Source organism: Pseudorca crassidens, chromosome 3 (genome assembly GCF_039906515.1).
Source record: "Pseudorca crassidens isolate mPseCra1 chromosome 3, mPseCra1.hap1, whole genome shotgun sequence".
In the NCBI taxonomy this organism is placed as follows: Eukaryota; Metazoa; Chordata; class Mammalia; order Artiodactyla; family Delphinidae; genus Pseudorca; species Pseudorca crassidens.
This window is the reverse complement of record NC_090298.1, coordinates 64,856,694-64,880,411: the sequence shown is the minus strand read 5'-3', so window position 1 is coordinate 64,880,411 and position 23,718 is coordinate 64,856,694. Positions and strand designations below refer to the sequence as shown.

Genomic DNA, 23,718 nt, shown 5'->3' with positions numbered 1-23,718 from the left:
ATTCCTTACTTGAGAGACATTTGAGTTGTTCTGGTTTGGGGCAGTTATGAATTAGCCAATATAAACATAGGATTGTGGTGGTTTTTTTTCTTTCCTCATTTGAGTACATACCTAGGAATGGGATTGTTGTGTTGTATGATGCTATGTTTGACTTTACAAGAAACTTCCAAACTGCTTTCCAAAGCATCTGTACCATTTTGCATTCCCACCACCAATGTTATGAGAGTTCTAGTTGCTCTGTGTTTTCACCAGCACTTGTTATTGTCAGGTTTTGTGGGGATTTTTGTTTCTGTTTTTAGCCATTCTAATAAGTATGTACTGTTTCCTGATTGTGGTTTTGTTAGCATTTTACTTTTGAATAACGATGCTGAATACCTTTTCACGTGCTTATTTGTCATCCCTATATCTTTGGTGAGGTGTCTATTAAGATCTTCTACTGATTTTTAAAACTGGGTTGTTTTCTTAAGTTTTGAGAGTTCTTTATATTCAGAATACAAAAATTTTATCAGAAATGTGATTTGCATATATTTTCTCCCTGCTGTGGCTTGTTCTTAATAGTATCCTTCCAAGAGCAGAAGTTCTTACTTTTGATGAAGTCCAATTTATCAATTTTTACTTTTGGTGATATATTAAGGGAATCTTTGTTTAGACCAAGATTCCACAGATAGACTCGTCTTTCTCCATTGAACTGCATTTGCATCTTGGTTAAAATCACAGTATGTATGGATCCTCTATCCTCTCTCCATGGCCTTGTTACCTTCTTTGCTGTGCTTTATATAAGTCTTGAAATCAGGTAGTGTGAGACTTCCAATTGTGTTCTTCATTTTCAAAATTGTTTTGGCTATCCTAATTCTTTTTCATTTTTATATAAATTTTGGAATCAGCTTTTGATTTCTGCAAAGCAATCCTGTTGGGATATTGATTGGAACTGTGTTGAGTCTATAGGTAGTCTGAGGAGACCTGAAATGGTAACAATATTGAGTCTTCCCATTCTTGAACACTACACATTTCTCCATGTAAGTCTTCTTTAATTTCTTTTATTAGTGATTTGTAGCTTTTAGCACACATATTTTTGGATTTATAGCAGAATATTTTTATGATTTTTGTGGTATAATAAATGGCACTTTTAAAATTTCAGTATCTAAATGTTCATATCCTATATATAGTATATTGATTTTCTACCTTGTTAAGAAACTAAATTTTAGTATCTGTTTTATGGCTTCTTTTGGAGTTTGTATATAAGCAATGATATCTATTTAGGATTTCCAAAAAAGATGTATTTTGTTTTGTTTAATTCATGAGATCCTTAGGACATGGGATGGTTGTTCTTACATACATACCATATGATTAGATGATTTTAATGGTATGTTTTTCTTTTTTCACATTGGTTGTTTTTAGTGTCAATTATTTAGTACAGGGAACCAATTTAATCAGTTATCTCTTATAAAATGCCATATTCTTGTATAGTTAGGATATACGTTTACATGAAAAATGACATATAGGAAAGTGAATGTTTCTTATAGTCCTCTCTATTAATGGGATTTGAAAGAATGTGTATATTACTTGCTATAGACAACTAAGATAAATAACAAAAATGGAAAATACCTTCTTGCTAGAATTGTACTTCTTTTTGTACTGTTTAGTCGTCATTGTTATATAAGTAAAAAAGGTCTAAGCATTTTAATCATGTTCAAGACTGCCTTCATATTTCATGTGATTTTAAAAAAAGAAGTTGTGATATTGCTTTAGTGAGTTCGCAAGACCTTAAAAATGAATCTTTAATTTGAGCAGATTATGATGAATGAGAGGCATTTACAGTGTACAATTGCTATCTAGATGCAATTCTACTCTGTAGTGCTTTATTGATTTCTTTCCTTCTGCACTGCTACAACTCAGGATTTCTTCTCAGTAATATGTCATTGAAAACAAAATGCAGTTGATTTTAGATAGTTTTTTTCCCCTCAATCTAAAAATTTTCTTACATTTAGTATTTAATAGAAGAGTTTTATCTAATAATTTGGCTTGCCTATTTATTTATTTGACAATGTTTGTTTCTGGACTTATTTCCTAAGGCTACTGGTTTGGACTAGAAGTTATTAAGTAGAATTTTTTTTTCAGTATTAACAAGTGGAAAAGCACTGACTATTTTTTTTCCAGATACTGCATTGCCATCATTCACTGCTATGAATAAGAAGACAAGATTTTTAAAGATACTTACAGCCATGTTTTAGAGATAATACTCATTGTTTTCTAGGTTTTAAGAGACTATTAGCAGTACTTTGCTTCCTTTTTCTATTCTCAGTTTCTTCAACTTTTATTTTCCAGTGTCATAAGATGTTCCTATAGTAAAGCAGAAAAGAAACATTCTTGGGGAAAGATTTATCAGGGGATTATACTTATTTGGTGTGATATTTTACTCTAGCACATTTAGACATTTATTAAAGTAAGTGAGAAAACTAATTTCTGAAAACATTAATTGTAGAAAAGATTTCTGGGAAAGGAGAAATTCTTTTGATCAAAAGACAGTGGTGAAGTCTGGGGAGTGGGACAACAGTCTTTTTTTTTTTTAAATCCTACAGCAATTTGTAATGGTTCTTAAAAATTCTGTAATTTCTTAAACACATTCTTCTACTAATACTTAATGAAAACAGAACTTATTTATAAAACATAATTTTATAGTCATTATGTTAAAATGTATCTCTGTAAAATCTAAGAATGCTGCTTCTCTCCTGATGGAGTGTGAAAAGAGTAAGGACTAGGGGAGGCCAGGGGTGAAAAAATATGTATTGTGGTAGCTTTCTATTCATATCTCGCTAGAATAATACTTATGCTATTATGCCATAATGCCTGCTTTCCTTACAAGTCGATTCTGAAGTTCTTCCAAAGGATTAATATCCTTTGTTTTGGTAGGATAAGCTTAAGTTCTGGCTATGTTTTAAAATTTTCTGCAACCCTTTAACGGTAAAGAGTGTATAGTCACATCTATGTTCCTGTCTAAACGGAGAGCAGGACAGTGAAATATAAAGGTTCTCTGGCTGTTAACCTACGGGCTTGATATTTTAAATCCCAAGAAAATTACTCATTCTTAAAATTTAGACACAACCTTTTTAAAAAAATTGGAAATGACATAATCTAGTAGGAGCATTACTCTTTTTTTCTAACTAAATAGGAAGTATTATACAATTAACCATGGCACATAGTAAAAGGCTCACTTGTTATACCATTGTATTCTGTTATTTAATATAGTTTATTAAAGTTTTATTTTTTAGGAGAAACAGCCTTTTTTTCAGTCACTAATTGTGGGAATTGTATATCTGGAAACCACAGAATAATCGAAAGAAACAGAATATTTATTCAAGATAATTTTGCTTTGTTTAATAAGCAAATTAAAAGCTTATTTAAGAATTTTCGATCAGTTAAGGACAAATGAAACTAGACTTCTGATACCTTCTACAGTACTCTATCAGAATAAATTGTTTATTGTTTTGTGAAGACAAGTGTTTTTACAGTCTTTTAAGGAAACCTTAAGATTTTGACAGTTGCTTTATATAAAGACATTTTTATTGATATACAGACTTGGATATACAAAAGGTTTAATTATTACTAAAGTGATATATATTAAAATAAAGGGTCCATATTAGAAATATAATTAAGTGATATTTTGATAAAAAGAGAAATTATAAGGTTTAATAACTCAGATTTTAATGCAGAAATCATTACTCGTTTGCAGTTAATTTCCAATTTTTATAACATTATAAATGTGTTTCAGAACATCTTTCTAAGCATGCTGAGTTTCTTAGCTGTTGCTCTGATCTAAGTATCACAACACTGCTTAAGAGACCAGATGTCCAGTTCTGACAAGTCACAGAAAATATAGGTAATACTGCTACATTGTAGAATAAATCTTTTGCTTTGACTATTAGTTTAGTCTGGAGCCTAATGTGAAAGAGATAGAAAGGGAAATAAAAGTTATCTTGAAAGAGACAGAAAGTAAAATACAAGTTGACTTCCCTGGTGGCACAGTGGTTAAGAATCCGCCTGCCAGTGCAGGGGACACGCATTCAAGCCCTGGTCCGGGAAGATCCCACATGCCACAGAGCAACTAAGCCCATGCGCCACAACTACTGAGCCTGCGCTCTAGAGCCCGTGAGCCACAACTACTGAGCCCACGTGCCACAACTACAGAAGCCTGCACACCTAGAGCCCGTGTTCTACAACGAGAGAAGCCACTGCAATGAGAAGCCCTCGCACCGCAACAGTAGCCCCTGCTCGCCGCAACTAGAGAAAGCCCGCACACAGCAACGAAGACCCAATGCAGCCAAAAAGAAAGAAAGAAAGAAATTTATATAAAAAACAAATACAAGTTGAGCCAAGGTTTCATATTCAAATATGTAGGTGGTTATGATTTCCCTAAGAATAAAAGTATACCAGTATGTTTAAAAAATCATGCAAGTTAGAAAAAGTTCAGTCTTAAACCATGGGTTTATAAAAATTTTGTTTAAACATGTAAAATTTTGTATTTTGTCAACATACACCTATGAATGTTCTTATTTATTCAGCTAGTATCTGCTGTGCCAGGACTGTGCCAGGTGTTAGGAATACAAAATATGCATTGCTTAAGTATGAACTTAATATAGCAACAGTATGGTGAAAGAACTACATAATGAGAAGACAACCACAATGGCAATTTCAATGAAGTATAAGAGGTGCTTTATATAGGGGAAGTACAGGGTGCTATAGAAATATATGGCAGAAAGAGTGCAAAACCTCATAATTCACAGGCCATTGGGTATCCTACTCAGAAGACCCTTGCTACAGTAGTGGAGAATAATTATTCCTAGACTATAGGCTATTCCAGTCCCACCTATGATATCTTAAAAACAAGAACCAAAAGGATCAAACTGTGTCCAAGTAACTGTATCTCAGAACAAAATTCAAGAATATTTATAGGGATGTAGAAATATCCAGCACCCAACAAAGTATAATGTCTGCTTTTGATCAAATATGACCAGGCAATGCAAAGAAGTGGGAAAATCTGACCCATAATAAGGAAAAGCAATCAAAACTAATCCAGAACTGACATGGATGTTAGAATTGGCAGACAAGGACATTAAAACAGTTGTTATAATTTTCAGTGTCTTCAGAAAGTTAGAGGGAAGCTTGAACATATTAGGCAAAAACATGGAATATGTAAAAACAACTAAAATTCTAAAGATGCAAAATACACTGGATGCAATTAATGGTAGATTAGACATTGCAGAAGCAAAGATTAATAAACTTGAAGACATAGCAATAGAAATTATTCAAAATGAAACACAGAGAGGGAAAAAAATGAAAAAAAAAAAAAGAGTTAAGTAGAGCAGCAGTGAGCTATGGGCCAACCTCAAGTGGTCTAATATGCTTGGAACTGGAGTCACCAAAGGAGAGGAGAGAGATAGACAGAAGAGATAGACCAAAGGAGAGGAAAGACAGAAAAAGTCTTTACAGAAATCATCAACAAAGGTTATCCAAATTTATGAAAACTATAAACTTAGAATTTCAAGAGTTTCAAAGAACCCAAGCATGCACACACAAAGAAAAATGCACCAATGCACATGATAATTAAATTGTTCAAAACCAGTAACAAAGAGAAAATCTTAAGGATTCTAGAAATTTTCTTATCAAAAGCAGTGCAAGTGAGAAGACCGTGGAACATCTTTAAAGTATTGGGGGGAATCAATGTAGAATTCTGTATTCAGTGAAAATATCCTTCAAAAACAAAGGCAAAATAGAGGCTTTTTGAGACATACAAAAGCTGAAAGAATTCATCACTAACAGAATTGTCTAAAAGAAATGTTAATGGAAGTCCTTGAGGCAGAAGGAAAATGACACCGAAAGGAATATGGAGCTACACAAAGGAATGAAGAAAATCAGAAATTGTAAATATGTGAATAAATATATAAGATGTTTTTATTACAATTCACATCTCACTTAAAGATAAATGACTTCAAACAAAAAAATGTACCACGTGGTGCATAACACATACACATGTACAATGTACAACAATGACACAAAGGGTGGGAGGAGAGAGATGAAGTATAGTGTTACAAGGTTCTTTATGCTATACATGAAGTGGTAGCATATAGTATAAGTATGTATACTACATAAATATGGATATTATAAACCCTAGGGCAACCTTAAAAATAAGAAAAAGAGTTATAGGTAATAACTCCTCAAACGAGATAAAAAAGGAATTATTAAAAAATATTCAATTAATTGAAAAGAGGGTAGGAAAGAGGAAAGAGGGAGTAAAGAATGGATGTGATAAATAGAAGACAGATAGCAAGATGGTAGATTTAAACTTAACCATATCAAGAATCACATTAAGTATAAATAATCTAAACATCCCATTTTAAAAGCAGAGATTGCGAGATTGGATGAAAAAGCAAGATCCAACTATATGCTGCCTACAAGAAACCCACATTAAGTGTAAAGAAACAGATACATTGCATACTAATCAAAAGCAAAGCTGAAGTGGCTATATTATTGTTAGAAGATTTCAGAACAAAGAAATATAACCAGGGATATAGAAGGTCATTTCATGTAATAAAGGGGTCAGAGAAATTTTGTGATGTACTCCTACACAATGGAACATTAACAATCCTTTGAAAAGGAGACCCACCATTTGCAACAACATGGATGAACCTGGAGGACATTATGGGAAGTGAAGTAATCCAGACACAGAAAGAAAAAAAACCTGCATGATTCAATTACATGTGGAATCTAAAAAAGTCATATAAATGAAAAAAAAAAGGTAGAACAGTGGTTACTAGAGGTGGGAAGATGGTGGTCAGGGGTACAGATTTGCAGTTATGTAAGGTGAATAAGTCTGGAGATCTAATGTACAGCATGATGACCATAGCTAATAATGACATATTGAATACTGGAAATTTGCTAAGAGAGTAGACTTTGGCTACTCTCATCACACATGCACAGAAAGGTAACTGTGTGAAGAGATGATATGTCAATTAGCTTGATTGTAGTAATTATTTCACCATGTGTATGTATATCAAATCATGATGTTGTATATCATGTTGTATATATAAAAATATATACAAGTCTTATTTTTAAAAAAATTTTAAATAATAAGGGGGTCGACTCATCAAGAGGATATAGTAACGAAACGTTTATGTGCCTGTTAACAGAGCTTCAAAATTCAGGAAGTAAAAACTAATAGAACTATAAAAAGAAGTAGTGAAATCCTCATACCAGTCAGAATGGTGATCATCAAAAAGTCTACAAACAATAAATGCTGGAGAGGGTGTGGAGAAAAGGGAACCCTCCTACACTGTTGGTGGGAATGTAAATTGTACAGCCACTATGAAGAACAGTATGGAGGTTCCTTAAAAAACTAAAAATAGAGCTACCATATGATCCTGCAGTCCCACTCCTGGGCATATATCCAGAGAAGACCATACTTAGAAAAGATGTATGCACCCCAATGTTCATTGCAGCACTTTTTACAATAGCCAAGACATGGAAGCAACCTAAACGTCCACTGACAGATGAATGGCTAAAGAAAATGTGGTACTTAATATACAATGGAATATTACTCAGCCATAAAAGAGGAATGAAATAATGCCATTTGCAGCAACATGGATAAACCTGGAGATTATTATACTAAGTGAAGTAAGTCACACAGAGAAAGACAAATATCATATGATATCACTTGTATGCGGATTCTTAAAAAATGATACAAATGAACTTATTTACAAAATAGAAATAGACTCACAGACTTAGAAAACAAACTTATAGTTACCTAAGGAGAAAGAGGGGAGGGGGAGAAATAAATTAGGAGTTTGGGATTAACATATACACATTACTATATGTAAAACATAATCAACAAGGACCTACTGTATAGCATGGGGAACTCTGCTCAATACTCTGTAATAACCTATATGGGAAAAGAATCTGAAAAAGAACAGATATATGTATAAGTAAATCACTTTGCTGTACACCTGAAACTAACACAACATTGTAAATCAACTATACTCCAATATAAAACAAAAATAAAAAATTTTAAAAAAGAAATAAAGAAATCCATAACTGTTGTTGGAGATACCCTTCTATCAATAATTGATAGAAAAAAGTGGATAGAAAATCAGTAAGGATACAGAATATAGGAACAACACTGTTAACTAACTTAGCCTAATGGATATTTATAGAACACTCTACCCATAATAGCAGAATATACATTTTTTTCTAATGCATGTTAAATATATACCAAGTTAAGCAGTATTCTTGGCCATAAAACTTAAATCTCAATAAATTTATAAGGATTCTAGTCATACAAACTATGCTTTCTAACCAAATGGAATTAATTTAGAAACCAATAACAGAAAAGTATCTGGAAAATTCCCAAAAACTTACAAGCTTTTAAGTATATGAAAATGAAAAGTGACACATAAAAATTTGTGGATTGCTTACTAAACCAATACTTAAAGGAAAATCACCTGTATTAGAAAGAAAGAAAAGCCTCGAATTAGTGACCTTGGCTTCAACCTCAAGCAAGTAGGGAAAAAAAGGCATATAAAACCAAAGACAGAAAGAAAATAGAAATAATAAAGACCAGAGTGGAAATTAATGAAATAAAAAAAACTGTAGAGAAAACCAATAAAACCAAAAGTTGATTTCTTGAGAAGATCAGTGAATTGGATAAATCTATAGCTAACTGGTAAGAAAAAAAAAGACACAAAATCCAGTGAGATGAGAGATAAGAGAGATGGCATTACTACATATTCTATATATATTGAAAAGATAATAACTTTGTACCAGTACATTCTGCAATTTAGATGAAACGGACAAATTCCTCGAAAGGTGCAAATTACCAAAGCCCACTCAAGAAGAAATTGACAATCTGAATAGCTGTTAGTTAAAGAAGTTGAATTTGTATGTAAATACATTCCCACAAAACAAAATCCACACCCTAATAGATTTACTCTGAAATCTATCAAACATTTTCAGGAAGAAATAATACCAATTCTACATGAACTCTTCCAGAAAATTGAAGAAGAGAGAATACTTCCCAACTCATTCTGTGAGGCCAGCTTTATCCTGCCGCCAAAAGGAGACAAAGACATTCCAATAAAGATAACTAAGGACTGGTATCCCACATGAATATAGATGCAAAAATATTCTTGACAAAAGTTAAGCAAACAGAATCCAACAGTATATAAAGAGGATGTGAATACTGTGAGCAAGTAGAGCTCGTCCCAGGAATATAAGGTTGGTTTAACGTTTGAAAATCAGTCAAGGCAACGTGTCATCTAGTAAATACAGAAAAAGCATTTGACAAAATCCAACGTTCATCTTTTATAACCCACAGCAAACTGGGAATAAAAAAAGAACTTCCTCAATTTGATAAAATCCTACCACTAACATACTATTTCATGGTAAAATATTGAATGTTTTCCCCCTACTATCAACAAGATGGTAGGGGGAAAAAGTGGACAGATAAAGCAAGGTGTCCACTTTTACTACTTAACATTCAAAACCATACTGGAGGTTCTAGCCAGTGCACTTAGGCAAGAAAAAGGAAAAAAGGGCAAACAGAAAGGAAGAGGTAAAATTGTCTTTATTTGCAGATGACATGATCATCTATGCAGAAAACCTGTGGTGGGGAAAGGGTGGGGATATGACACAAAGCTCAAGAGGTATATAGGCCATGAATGCTTCTAAAATCTACATTAAGGAGTGCCAGAGTTTCATAAGGGCAATGCATAACCACTAAACTTTTTTTTGCATTGATCAGATTTGCAATTAGAGAGTATGTTTCGATTGCATTGTGTAACATATATTGAAGGGGGCCTTAAGACTCAAGCAGAGACTTGAGGTAAAAGTCTATAGAAATAATAGAGATGAAAGTTGATAGTTGCCTAGCCTGCAGTAGGGAAGGAGAGATGTGAACAGATTTGATACCTATTAAGAGATGGAACTGACAGGACCTTTACTGAATGTTGAAGATAGGGTAGGAGTTGGGAAGATGGAGTGAGTTTTAAACATGTGGAGCTTGGGATGCTTTTGAGATAGCCAAGTGATGATGTACTAGAGCCAGTTTATACAGGTGTCTGGATAGGAAGAAAAGTTTTGATGGGCGATAATAGACTGGAAGACACTGAATGGTAATTGAAGCCATGGAAATGAAAGAGATTGCCTAGGAAGAAGATGTCATGTGAGTAGAAAGGTGACCTTAGGAGAGAAACCAGCTTATAAAGAAGAGGAACATGAAAGTGAGATTAGGAAGGATGAATCAAAGAGGTAAGAAAACACCCTAGAGAATGTGTTATAGAAAGAGATGTTTTCAGAAAGGAGAGAGAGGTTCATAGTGTCAAATGCTGCTGAGAGGTCAGTAATAACTAACATTTATATAGACGTTACTGTGGGCTAAGCACTCTTGTAAACAGTTTTGCATGTTTCATTAATTTAATTTTCATCACAATTCTTTGAGCTAGGTATTAACATGTCCCAGTTTTCCAGATGAGGTAAGTGAGGTACATACAGAGCAGCTACGTGACTTGCCCAAGAAAACGCTTGGCTAATTGACAATCAAGATTTGAACTCAGATTATTCGACTATGTAATTTGTACTTTTGACCAGCAAGATAAGTGATCAGAGTGACAGACAGATTTAACAATAAGGGTTTCACTGATAACTTTAGTCAGTTTTTGTGGATCAAATGGGAGCAAAAACCTGATTGCAGCAGATTGAGGAATATATGAGAAAAATGAGAAAAGGAAAGTGCAGACAATTCTGTCTTGAAACTAGAATGTGAAAAGGGAGAACAGGGGCATAGGGAGTACTGTTTGAGATTGAGGAAGGGCCTTCTAAGATAAGCAAATATTAGATAAGTTTAAATGCTGATGAGAGAACACACATAAAGAGAGGGAGGGGTTAGAGAGACAAGAGAAGGAAGGAAGGAAGGGGGAGAGAGAGAGACAGAATAAAAAGAGAGTTTTTGAACCATGATGACAAAGCAGTAGGGAATAGGATCCATAGCAAGTATAAATAAATAGAGAGACCTTAGGAAGAGAAAGCCCTCTTATTGTCACAGTGGGGAAGGAGGAAAGCATGGATTTGGATGCATGTAAACTTGTAGGTTTCCTGCTATTCCAACTCCTTCAATCTCAATTTCTCTCTCTTTCATAGATTTGAAACAGGGATGAAAATTCTGTGTCAGCAAGTTACTACCCATTTAACTTGGACTTCTGTTGGCTAAAGGGGAGAGGGAAGAGCATCCTTCTACTTTGCTATTGAAATACAGGTTTCTAAGACACAGACTGAGCTGGGGAAGTCTTTCTGGTACCGTTCCGGCATGGATGATTTTCAACCACTTTTGAAGAATCATATTTGCAATTACCAAAGGAAATGAACATACTCCTTGGTGATGTGTGCTGGGGTAAATCTGTATGGATAGAAGAGGTCGAGTATAAAGATAATCTGTAACATATTCAGCTGTAGGTGATAGTGATCATGATATGCAATATTTCTTTTTAAGCAGTTGTCTAGAATATGGGGTTAGCAAACTACAGCCCTCTGCCTGCTTTTTAAAATAAAGTTTTATTGGGAACTTTATTGAGATATATCCATTCTTGATGTGTGTCTGTGATTGCTTTTGCACTACCACACCAGGGTTAAATGGTTGTAGCAGAGACTATATGGCCTACAAAGCCTAAAATGTTTACTGTTTAGCCCTTTTCAGAACAAGTTTGCTGACCTCTTGTCTAGAATAATAACGCAGTAAGGACTCAGAGAATTCTTTTGTGAAAAAGAGAAATTAAGATACTAAAAATGTGAAGGGAATTAGAAAAGTAGAAGCTATTTAGGGTGTATTGCTAAATGGAAATATCGCTTTACAAACCTATGCAGATTATACCTTAATCTCATTTTTATTTTTAAAAATTTATATTAAAATGTTAATTGTAGATTCTGAATGGTGAGATTACAGTTGATTTTTATTTTCTTACTGGTTCTCATATGTTTTCTGATTTTCCTACAATGAACATGTGTTACTGTAGTATTAATAAAATCATCTAGTAGTAGGATGAGACATAGAAGCCAAAATGAATTAGATTGGGAAGAATAGTTTGTCAGGGTTAGGCAAAGATGAGACTCCTGGAAGATGCATAAAGAAAATGCTTCTTGTTGGTTACCAAAAAAGTTGGAGAAATTATTTGATGATGCCACTAATAAACACTTTCAAGTCCTTCAGTTCCTTATATTTAACCAGCATCTGATATGAGCACTGCCCGAGAGTATAGTTTCCCTCAAAAAAAGAGAAAATAGAGGTATATAAGTTATAAATTACATTTAGGCTTTGTCTCTCATTTCCAAGATTCAGATTTTTCAGTTTGGTTTATGGAGATGTTTTTAATTTTTGTGACTTGTAGATAATGCTTTATATTAGTGATTTAGATTTAATTTGAAAAACTAAATTCAGTTGTTTAGCTATGAATAAAACCTATACTTTATTATAGAAGTTGAGGGCTTTGTTTTGTAAGAAGTCACAATTGTGCCTTAAAATAAAAAGTGAACAGCTTTTATTTGGGCAAAGCTAAGTCAAATTACAGAAAGTAATGTTTTCAATGAAGTACTGTTATTAACCAGGTGATACTTGAAGTAGTTTTACTGTGGTATTCTATTCAACATCTGCACCGTAGCACTACCCAGATGCTCACTATAAAGCTCAATGGATCTTGGTAAACATTAAGTTGACTTCAGTGGCTGTACTATGTTAGGAGTCATCGAAATAGAAGAGAAACCAATTTTTACCAAATCTCATCTCTTAAGTCATATATTTTTATTTAAATTATCACTATGAATGGTATTTATTATCTCTATAATGACCAAATCATTTGTTGAGAGCAATCTCAAGATTGAAGCTTGGGCTACAAACTACCGACTTGTGGATAAATTGTCATTCAAAACAAACAGAAAACCAAAGCAAAAAATAACCCCCAAAACCCGTGTTCTCTTTGTCCTTTAAATATTAGTCAAATAGGCTGATGATTCATTAACTATAATTAAAATATAACTTGTAAGAGGAATTTTTACGTAACCTTGTTAAAATAAAAGAATAGAGAGCCTCAGAACAAGAATATATGTGGATACAAATGGCATTTTTATGTAAAATGTAAAATTTGAGCCCATGTGTCAATTAAATATGTAAATAATTACATAAAATTAAGTAAATTCAATAATGTATATTTATAATTAAACACATGCACATATGTATATGTGTATACATATGTATGTATATGTGTTTATGTGTATAAATTGTATCCATCTATTCTACTATTATGACAGTGAATAATGGGAAAGATTTGGAATGAAGAATTTCAGTAATAATTATATTTAAAAGAAATTTGCTGTTACTGCAATCCATTATGTTATGGGATTATCTTAAAGGGAAATGGTAGAAGTCCCAATAACAAAATAACTTTATTTAACAATGCACTGAAGAAATACACACAATTGTTGGGAGCAAACTTCACTGGCCATAGATGTGCAAGGTGTCCTAATAGGACATTTATTATTCAAGTTTATTTTAATCATAATGAAAACCAGAATCTGTTTTCGTTGCTTTTGCAAGCACCCTCCTTTTTTTTTTTTTTTTAAATTAATGTGCTTCTCATTTATTCAGGAAGTCTCTAATAGCATTTGGGGAGGGGAAACTTATTAGCTTCCTTCCTGAGTAATGCAGTTTTTATTTCTTGTCGAAATTGTGGTCTCAGCCAAAAACCAACGATGGATGGAAGGAAGGAATAAGGAAAGAGGGATGAAGGAGAGGAAGGGAAGGATGAAAGGAGGAAGGAATAGCAAGAAAAGAAGAAAAAACAAAAAAGGAAAACAAGAAAGTTAACTATACATGTAGTTCATTTGTATAAAAATAAATAAGAAATTGTAAAACGTTCTTCCAGAACAAGATCCTGTGATGATTGTCTCATTTCTACTCCCTGCTGCACTGATGATATCATTTTATTAATATATAAATAAATGAAACAATATGTATATTTTTGGTGATGTTGTTACTGAATTTCTAAGTAATTGAAACATAAAGGAGAGTTGTTCTGGTCTTACTTTTTAAAAAAAAAAATTTATATTACTACTGGAAAATAGCTGGCCATCTCATATAGCTTTCTAAGTTTACTTCAGTAATGATATGTATTAATGTTATGAGTAAAAAATTTATCCTGCCCAAATTTGGGATTTGGCTAGTAGGGTAGTAAATGGACAAGTTCAGGGCAGTGTGTAAAAATCTTCTTCATGAAAGAGAGTTTAGGCAGTTGAAAATACATATTTAATGTAACTATTTTAATATTAAAAGCTATAGAAGGTAAAATTTAACAAAGTTTTAGCTGATAGGTGTATACAAAAGGTGGAGTGAAAAGGTCCGTTAGAATGAAATGGATTTTAAAGGCTGGCGAACCCTGTTCTGAGGTATTAAAGCGACACTTTTGGGCTTCCCTGGTGGCGCAGTGGTTGAGAGTCCGCCTGCCGATGCAGGGGACACAGGTTCGTGCCCCGGTCCGGGAAGATTCCACATGCTGTGGAGCGGCTAGGCCCGTGAGCCATGGCCGCTGAGCCTGCCATCCAGCGCCTGTGCTCCGCAACGGGAGAGGCCACAACAGTGAGAGGCCCGCATACCGCAAAAAAAAAAAAAAAAAAAGTGACACTTTCTAAATCATTCTTAGAGTTTTGAATGGTAACTATTTGAGTAGTCTTTCCAAACTAGTATAATGCTACAAATATTAGGTTGCATGACACTCTTCATTTGTCAAAGATCAAGTGTCTAGTTCATTTTCATGACTTTGCTTTCAAGTTTTGTTCCACATGAAGTGAGGAAAATGTAAAACCAATATTTTGGAGGGCTTTCTTTCCCTTCTAAAATAAATCCTCTTCCTGAAAGATTCTCATATTTTTAGAATTAATCTCTCAGCTTTTGTGACATATGTAAATCTGGACGTTGTCTTAGAGAAAATACAACATAAAAGGTATTTAGGAGACGAGGGCCATGAGTAAAGGAATATGTATTACATGTTCATTTCATCATGGGTCTATTGGACCTTATAATACGTTTGTGACGAAAGCCAACTCAGAATTGCTGTTAATCAAATCACTGAGAGTTTAAGTGACTCACCCAAGACCATATAGAAAATGGCGATAGGGCTGGATGACGATAGGGCTGGAGTGAGAATTCAAACTTTCTCAGCAGAACTGAGAATCAGCAGTAATGGCGGTCTCATTATTACCATCATCGCTTGAACTCCTACTGTGCTTGTAGCCCTCATCCTGGCAGTTTGTATCCTGTGACCTATTTTTAATGCTGCCTTTTCAAGGGAAGAGATAGTATTGCATGCTGTGTTTCATACATTGCTGTGAAAAATGGATGGAGAAAAATTTATAAATTCTGAGTCTACTTTGCATATTCATGCTGTTTATAATTACTAAAAGTCTATCACCATTCAAGTTATAAGTTAACTAAAAAATCAAACTCTTCCAAACTGTAATTTGTTCTACCACCTCCTCCCCCACAGGCACACCTTTACATTATTTTCTATAAATCTTGTTTTACTTGTTTTGACTGTGTAAATTTTTGGTTTTTTCATATCATTTCTGATTATAATTAAATATGTGGTTTACACTGCTTCTTAAATATGGATATTTATTTTAAATATATACTGTGTGAAATCAACTTAGTCATATGAATGTGACTAGTGCTAAGCATACTTTATAGACTGTTTGCTTATGTATCACTCAGTACAAGAATTAACACAAATGTTCACACATTCAAGGACTTGCCCAGTTAATGTTATTAGCTTCATGCTATAAAACAAAATAAATCTGTAAACAATGTTTTTCTAATCCCAAATGAGTGTAACTGGAAAAGGAATGTGAGAGCGATCACAAATATTTATGGTTTATATTTGTTTCAAAAAAATATTTATGGTAGGTGGTTAGTGAAATGAGTTGACATACATACCTTTTCATATTCAATTAATTGTTTTCTTAAAATAGCCTGCTCCAAGTTCTTTGAAATTTCCTGAAACTTATAACTACAATGTAAAGCATAATTACTTTAGAAATATTTCTCAACATTTTAAAAGAATAGTTTTACAGGTTTTTTTTTTAAGTACATGTGACATAAAAAGGATAATGACATAAAAACAAGCATAAAATTCTAAATTTGATAAAGTGTACATTTTTAAATTCTAGAAAACTTAATTTTATACTGTTTTCAGTACTGAAATATAATTACTGAATCCTTTAATTGACAGGTGGCTGTCAAAAAATTCAAGCAAGATTTAAGTTGAGAGCTTTACTGGAAGAAATTCTGTTACATTCCTTTATGAAAAAGGATACATTTAATAAATAGTAGAGATTAAGTAGAAAATTGTCCTTAGAGAGTCATTTGTTGTTCAGGCTTTCCCGCTGAGACTGATTCTAGACTTCCAGAACTTTATAGGATCACTCTGTATAAAACTTGCATTTGCATTTCCAGAAGTTATAAGCATAGTAAAACTCCAAAAATGGATACGTACGATGCTTCACTTGAAATACCATTCATTAGAGAACCTGGTGCTTATGCATGTGTTAAATATCTCCTGAATATAGAATCAAATTTATTGTTATGAAGCAGATACATATACTTAAGAAAAATAAGGTCTTGTTTTTCTAATTCCTGAAACCAAATGTATTTTATAATGTAATGAGATAACACAGAATAGAAAAATCTTAGAGGCTATTTAATTAGCTATTTTTATAGTAAAAAGAAATTGATTCCTAGTTAATTATAATAATAACATGAGCTTCCTTTTTTCTATGATTACTATACTTACAGTAAACTATGATGCCTGTGTTTTGGGAGCTCAGACTAGCTTAATAAGTTCTTATCCATGATCCCATGGCATATAAATAAGAAGCCAAATCCTGAAATTATATCTACATGTTTAAGTCAAGTAAAGATTTGTTGATTATGTTAGACATATGTAAAAATCAAATTGCCCCATTCAGCTCAGTTAAAATCAACTAAGGGTTATTTTGAAGCTTTAAACCATTTGTGTAAATTCAAAATAAAGTTTAATTAATGGATCAGTGTGATTTTTTTTATCCCCTTTTTAAAATCTTTAAACAGTTGTTTTTCATTTTCTCATTAATAAAATTACTTTAGTAAAACAAATTGGGGTAATTTAATATGTTTTAATAACACTATTTATTGAACACATTGCTATTTAGTCTAAGTTGCTGAATGAGGGTTCATTAGGTAATAAGAGAGTGTAAGACATTATTGTGGTCTCCAAGGAATTTGCAGTATATTCAATAGATACAGTCAAGACCCAAATACACGAAAAGTTAAACCAAAAAAATTTAATGTTAGACAACTTCAGAGATTAAAATAGTATCAGAATCATAGTTATGCTTTCCAAATGTTAGAAAGTAGATTTGGAGTATAAAATATAGGTAAGTACTAATTAATGTTCAGGTATAGCAACATAGGCTAAAATTCATTTACACAGAAGTTTAGTCCATCAGCAAGCAGGAGTAACTATATCATAGATATTCTTTTATTTCTTTGAGCTGTGAATCTGGTTATGTGTCTCTAAGATGGGGGCTGGGAGGAATGGTATGGGGAAGTATAAAATAAAAAAGAAAGGGATATGGTATCCTCTCAAGAGAAGATTCCTATCTAGGAAAAGAGGGCACTTTAAGAAGAGGATGAATATACCAGAACCTATTGACGTTAAGGTTATGACTTCTTATAGTACTTAAAAAAATCAAAATGCCCTATTAACAGGTAGTCAATCAATAAATATTCAGTAAAATCACTATCATAATAAGAACACTTTAATTGAAATAATTTTTGTACAAATCATTTACTTATTCTTTCAATAGATACTGTGATCCCCATTTGTATGGAGGATATTGAGGTAGGCACTGTTCTTCTTTCCAAGGGGCTTACAGTTTTAGCTTGGTGGAGCAGATGCATATACAAAACAATAACAGGATATGGGATATATGTAGGAAGGTAGTAGAAAGAGACCTGGAAATCCACTTCAGATTCAGAACATGGAGGGCCATATTATAGCTTAAAAAATACAGAATTAATTTAGATAAATGGGACTCGTGGAAGATACTTGGATATGTCAGTGACATGGTTAGAGCAGAGATATTTGATATTTGACAGTGTGATCTGACATTGTCAGAGCCAATGAGGGATTGATTGATGAAGAGAGATAAAGACAGAAAGATCAAATGCTATTTTATTTCAGTGGTTCAGTTAAGGTATAGTAATGACCAAACAAAATTATAGATTAAAAGGAGAAAGATGATTTTGAAAAGTTTGGAAATTTAAAATCTTTAAAGCCAGATAAATCTTTAAATCTTGAAGCCAGATAGTAGCTCAGCAGTTAGAAGTTTACTTTGATAATTTTAAAAAATACGATATGTCTTGCTTATTAAGCATCTAGGCTACTCTTTCTCAGATAAAAATGAATTAATATAATGCTAATTAAGTGTGTATAAAATTTCAGTTTATAAACGATAAAACTACCTTCCTAATATTATACATTTTAAAACATTTCAGAGCTTACATTAGCAAATCCAGTGGAGGAAGAGAAAGGAAGGACATTTTTCACTTATTTCCCTTTAATTCCTACAGATGTCATGAAGAGCACTATTTGGGCAGAAGTAATGTGCATTAGATCCATAGTTAAAACATTTTCTAAGAACTGTAAGCCTGATATAGTGCTGTCTGAACATGTATTTCTTGATAGGCTTCATTTCTTTGTTTTCGTCAAGATTTGCCCCTTACTAAAAGCCCAAAGTATGAGTGATGATTGGTAGGAGTTTTCAGCTAGACTAATCATTATTCCAATAAATTCTAAGATAATTCTTTCTGAATGATTTTTGAGAAAATGTATATATTCAGACTCTATAGAGTGTATTGTGACATTTAAAATTTTATGTTTATAAGATTGGCATGGTGTTAGAAGGCAAATTTCTTTTGAAAAGTCATTTTTGGTAAAAAATAGTTGATCAGTACATCTGCTGATTTTTCTACTCTTCAGTAGCCTGCCCAATAGTTACCATAGATTCATAATATTTTACTAAATTCAGTGAAGAGGAAAAATGGAAATGATACTTGTTCTGAGAAAATTAAGGCCTTTTTAACAAAGACCAGCAGTTTTATCTTTGAACATGTATAAAGAATTCTAATAAAAAATTTTATCCCTTAGACTTCAAAGACCTGTTACTATAAATGTAACGTAAGCCTAAAAAGGACTAAAGCTCTAGAAATTTAAGGTTCAAGACCCTGAGAAAGTGTTCATACATCTTGTGGTAGTAGAATAAGGTTTCTTTTTCCAGTTAGTGCTTATATGGAGAAAAAGACATTTTCAAATTTCACCTAAAAATTGACTTCTATATCAGTATAATAACTCAAACTGTATAACATGGACTAAAGACTTGATTGGATTGACGTATAGAATAATCAGTCTGAAAAACATCATTATACAGGGTAACTTAGTGATGAAGAATACAACCTTTGAAATCAGAACTGAATTTAAAATTGTGATTTTAGTACATAGTAACATGTGATTTGGATAAGCTGGATAGCATATTTGTGCCATAGCTTTCTTATCTGTAAAATGGGAAAGATAATGCTGTTCATAGCTACTATAATGATTAAATGAGATCGTATGATTGAATGAGATCATATAAAACACTTGGTACATACAAGGCCTAACACTCAGTAGGTACTCAATAAATGGCAGCCATGGTAGCCATCGTGCTTGTTTCTAATAAGATCAACTAGGTTTATACTTAAACATTCCCTTTAAAAACTATCAAAGGCAAAAGGAAAGTAAGTGAATTTCATTTGTCCACCAAGAATGGAATGGCCTTTAGATTCCAGGAGCATAGATTCATGACAAAGAAATTAAAAATAAAATACTCTCTCTGCCTTCTTACAAACCAGTTTTTCTCTTCCTGCCTCTTCAATACCTTTTGTGGTGTCAGAATTAAAGATTTTGCATTAACACCATTTTCCCGCCTAATTTGGTGTGCACTGCTTTTTGCATTATACAAGGGTTATTTTAACATTTGTATCAGCTGCCCTGCTGTGCTCCTGAAGGCACAAAATGTGTCTTATTCATTGTTATATATCCCAGAATACATCATAACTAATACATACTCAACAAGTATTATAAATGAATTCCCTGAATCTCAGTTATCTCATATACTGTGCCTGAGAGTTAGAGGTACTTGGTTCTTTATCACCTTAACCACAATAAACTATGCAGTGATGTTTTCAGACTTCATTCAGAAACCTAATTCTTTCTATGACTATCATTGGTATTATTAATACTAATTATTACTATTCCTTTAAAATATTTTTATGTCTTATATTAGTCAAGGTAGGCAAATGGTTATGAATTATAAATCTCAGTGCCTTAATGCAATAAAAGTTTGTTTCTTGCTTAGGATGGTCTAGTGTGGGTAGGATTGTAAGATAAAATATAGGATGCCTGGGGGAGTGACATTAGCATAATGGTAGCATAAGACATCCCTCATTTTGCCCAACTTCAAAACCAAAAATTGGCATCCATCCATTAACAGAAATACCTTTGTGGGAGTTGTGGGATCCAGAAGCCTCGCCAACCAGTGCATGGGGTAATAGGTAATAGACAGATTTAAGTACCAGCTGTGGAACCTACCAGGAGTCTGTGAATCAATTCTGGACCCTGTTGGCTGCAGTCTGGGAGAACCTGCAGAAGAGACGAGAGAGCCTTTGTGAAAGTCCAGGTTTCCAGAGAAGTTCCAAAACTCTATTAGAGAAGGAAAAAAACAAAACAAAACAAACAAAAAAAACGAGTTTGGCTGCACTGTATTTGGTAAGAGTAATAGCTCCTCTTTGCCAGCATCATCCCTCCTCCAAGGCAGCACAGTTTAGGGCTGAGTTAGACAGCTGGTGATTTCTTCTGGGTAGGGAGGCCAGGGCCTGGCTTCCCCAGCTGTGTGGAACACTGCCAGAGAGACTCATTACTGTCTCACAGCATCCAGAGCATTAAAGAGGGAGCTTCATGACTAGGGGAAGAAACAGTTTGGGAGAGCAGCATATAGGGCTCCCAAAGGGCATTAAAAGGATAAGGTTCCTGCTGACTGTGTTCTGGACTCCATTAGGAAGCTCACCCAGCAGCCAAAGAGAAAACTTCACCCATGGATCCCTCCAACTGTCCCATGGGCACCTGCAGTGTATGCATGCCAAACCCACACCTCCCCCTACTCTGTAGCTGGCTCCCTGGGTGGCTCCGAGGGCTGCTGTGAGAGCAAGCTCTGGTAGGCAAGGAACTCACTCAGAAAGCAGGCCAGTGTCTATGGGCAAGAGTGAAACCATAAACTTGAGCTGTAGTGCCACCTTCAGAAAAATAAAAGACAGGCTGTTAGCAGCTGGCCTGCTACATTGTAGGATCAAGAGAAGACAAGCTTAAGAATTCAGCCACAAGAGGGAGGAAGGAGCATGGAGCAGTTGTGTCCATACAAGGTCAAAGAATACCTCAGAATCTATATCAGGAGTGACATAAGGTATTTTCACCCAAAAGGGAGTTAATAGAAATTGGAGAAGTTGACTGCTACTTTAAATGCAAACACAACAATGCAAAACTTCAAGGAATGTGAAAAAACAAAATTGTAACATCACCAAAAGATCACAATAATCTTCTAGTAATCAAATCCAAAGACATGGAGATCTACGGCTCACCTGATAAAGAATTCAAAATAGCTGTTTCATGGAATCAGTGAGCTCTAAGAAGACACAGACAATTCAGCAAAATCGGGAAAACAATATGAGATCAAAATGAGAAATGTAACAAAGAGATAGAAATCATAAAAAAGAACCAAACAGAAATTGTGGAGCTGAAGAACTCAGTGAATGGAATGAAAAAAATGCAGTATAAAGCGTATCAAAATAGACCAAATATAAGAAAGAATTAGTGAGTTAGAGGACAGGAACTTTGAAATAACCCAGTCTGAAAAGAAAAAAAGAATAAAAGTATGAAAAAAGCCTAGATAATCTATGGGACACCATCAAAAAAACTAATGTCCGAAACATTGGAGTTCCAGAAGGAGAAGAGAGGGAGAAGGGGGCAGATAGCTTATCTAAAGAAGTAATGGCTGAGAACTTCCCAAACATGGGGAAAGTTTTAGACATCAAAGTTCATGAAGCTTATAGATTGCCCCATTATTTCATTCCAAACCAGCATTCTCCAAGACATAATAAAACTGTCTAAAATCAAAGACAAAAAGAATACTAAAGATAACAAGAAAGAAGGATATTATGACATACAAAAGAACCCCCATTAGGTTATCAGCAGATGTCTCAGTAGAAACCTTAAAGGCCAGGAGAGAGTGGAATGATATATTAAAAGTGCTGAAAGAAAATATTACCAACTAAGAATACTCTATCCAGTAAAGTTATCCCTAAGTAATGAGGGAGAAACAAAAACTTTCCCAGACAAATAAAAGCTGAGGGAATTCATTCCCACTGGACCTTACAAGAAATGCTGAAAAGAGTTTTTCAACCTGAAATGAAAGGATGCTGTCATTTGAAAATATGTAACATGAGGAAAGATATACCGTGTTTTGGGATTGGAAGAATCAATATTGTCAAAATGACTATACTGCCCAAGGCAATCTACAGATTCAGTGAGATCCCAATCAAATTACCAATGGCATTTTTCACAGAACTAGAACAAAAAATTTGTATGAAAATACAAAAGACCCCAAATAGTCAAAGCAATCTTGAGAAAGAAAAACAGAGCTGGAGGAATCAGGCTCCGTGACATCAGGCTATACTACAAAGCTACAGTAATCACAACAGTATGGTACTGGCACAAAAACGGAACTGTAGATCAATGGAACAGGGTAGAAAGCTGAGAAATAAACACACACACCTATGGCTAATTAATCTATGACAAAATAGGCAAGAATATACAATGGAGAAAAACAGTCTCTTCAGTAAGTGGTGTTGAGAAAACTGGAAAGCTACACGTAAAAGAATAAAATTAGAACATTCTCTAACACCATACACAAAAATAAACTCAAAATTGATTAAAGACCTAAATGTAAGACCAGATACTATAAAACTCCTAGAGGAAAACATAGGCAGGACACTCTGACATAAATCACAGCAATATCTCTTTGGATCCACCTCCTAGAGTAATGAAAATAAAAACAAAAATAATCAAATAGGGCCTAATTAAACTTAAAAGCTTTTGCAGAACAAAAGAAACCATAAACAAAACAAAAAGACAACCCACAGAATGGGAGAAAATATCTGTGAATTAAGCAACCAACAGGGATTAATCTCCAGAGTATACAAATAGGTCATGCAGCTCTATATCAAAATAGACAACCCAATCAAAAAATGGGCAGAAGATCTAAATAGACATTTCTCCAAAGAAGACATACAGATGGCCAAAAGGCACATCATGAAAAGATGCTCAGCATCACTAATTAATAGAGAAGTGCAAATCAAAACTACGATGAGCTATTACCTCACACCAGTCAGAATGGCTGTCATCAAAAAGTCTACAAACAATAAATGCTGGAGAGGGTGTGGAGAAAAAGGAACCTTCCTACACTATTGGTGGGAATATAAATTGGTGCAGCCACCATGGAGAACAG

General features: G+C 33.8%; 1 protein-coding gene and 1 long non-coding RNA gene across 8 annotated transcripts in view; both read left to right on the top strand.

Annotated features, from left to right (window-relative positions):
- SSBP2 (single stranded DNA binding protein 2) overlaps positions 1-23,718 on the top strand; it is a 306,203-nt gene that overhangs the window by 158,280 nt on the left and 124,205 nt on the right. The gene's annotated exons all lie outside the window — the stretch shown is intronic.
- LOC137221453 (uncharacterized) lies at positions 649-11,610 on the top strand. The gene is made up of 3 exons (XR_010942009.1): positions 649-1,016; positions 2,158-3,877; positions 11,185-11,610. It is a non-coding gene; the product is annotated as an uncharacterized lncRNA (long non-coding RNA).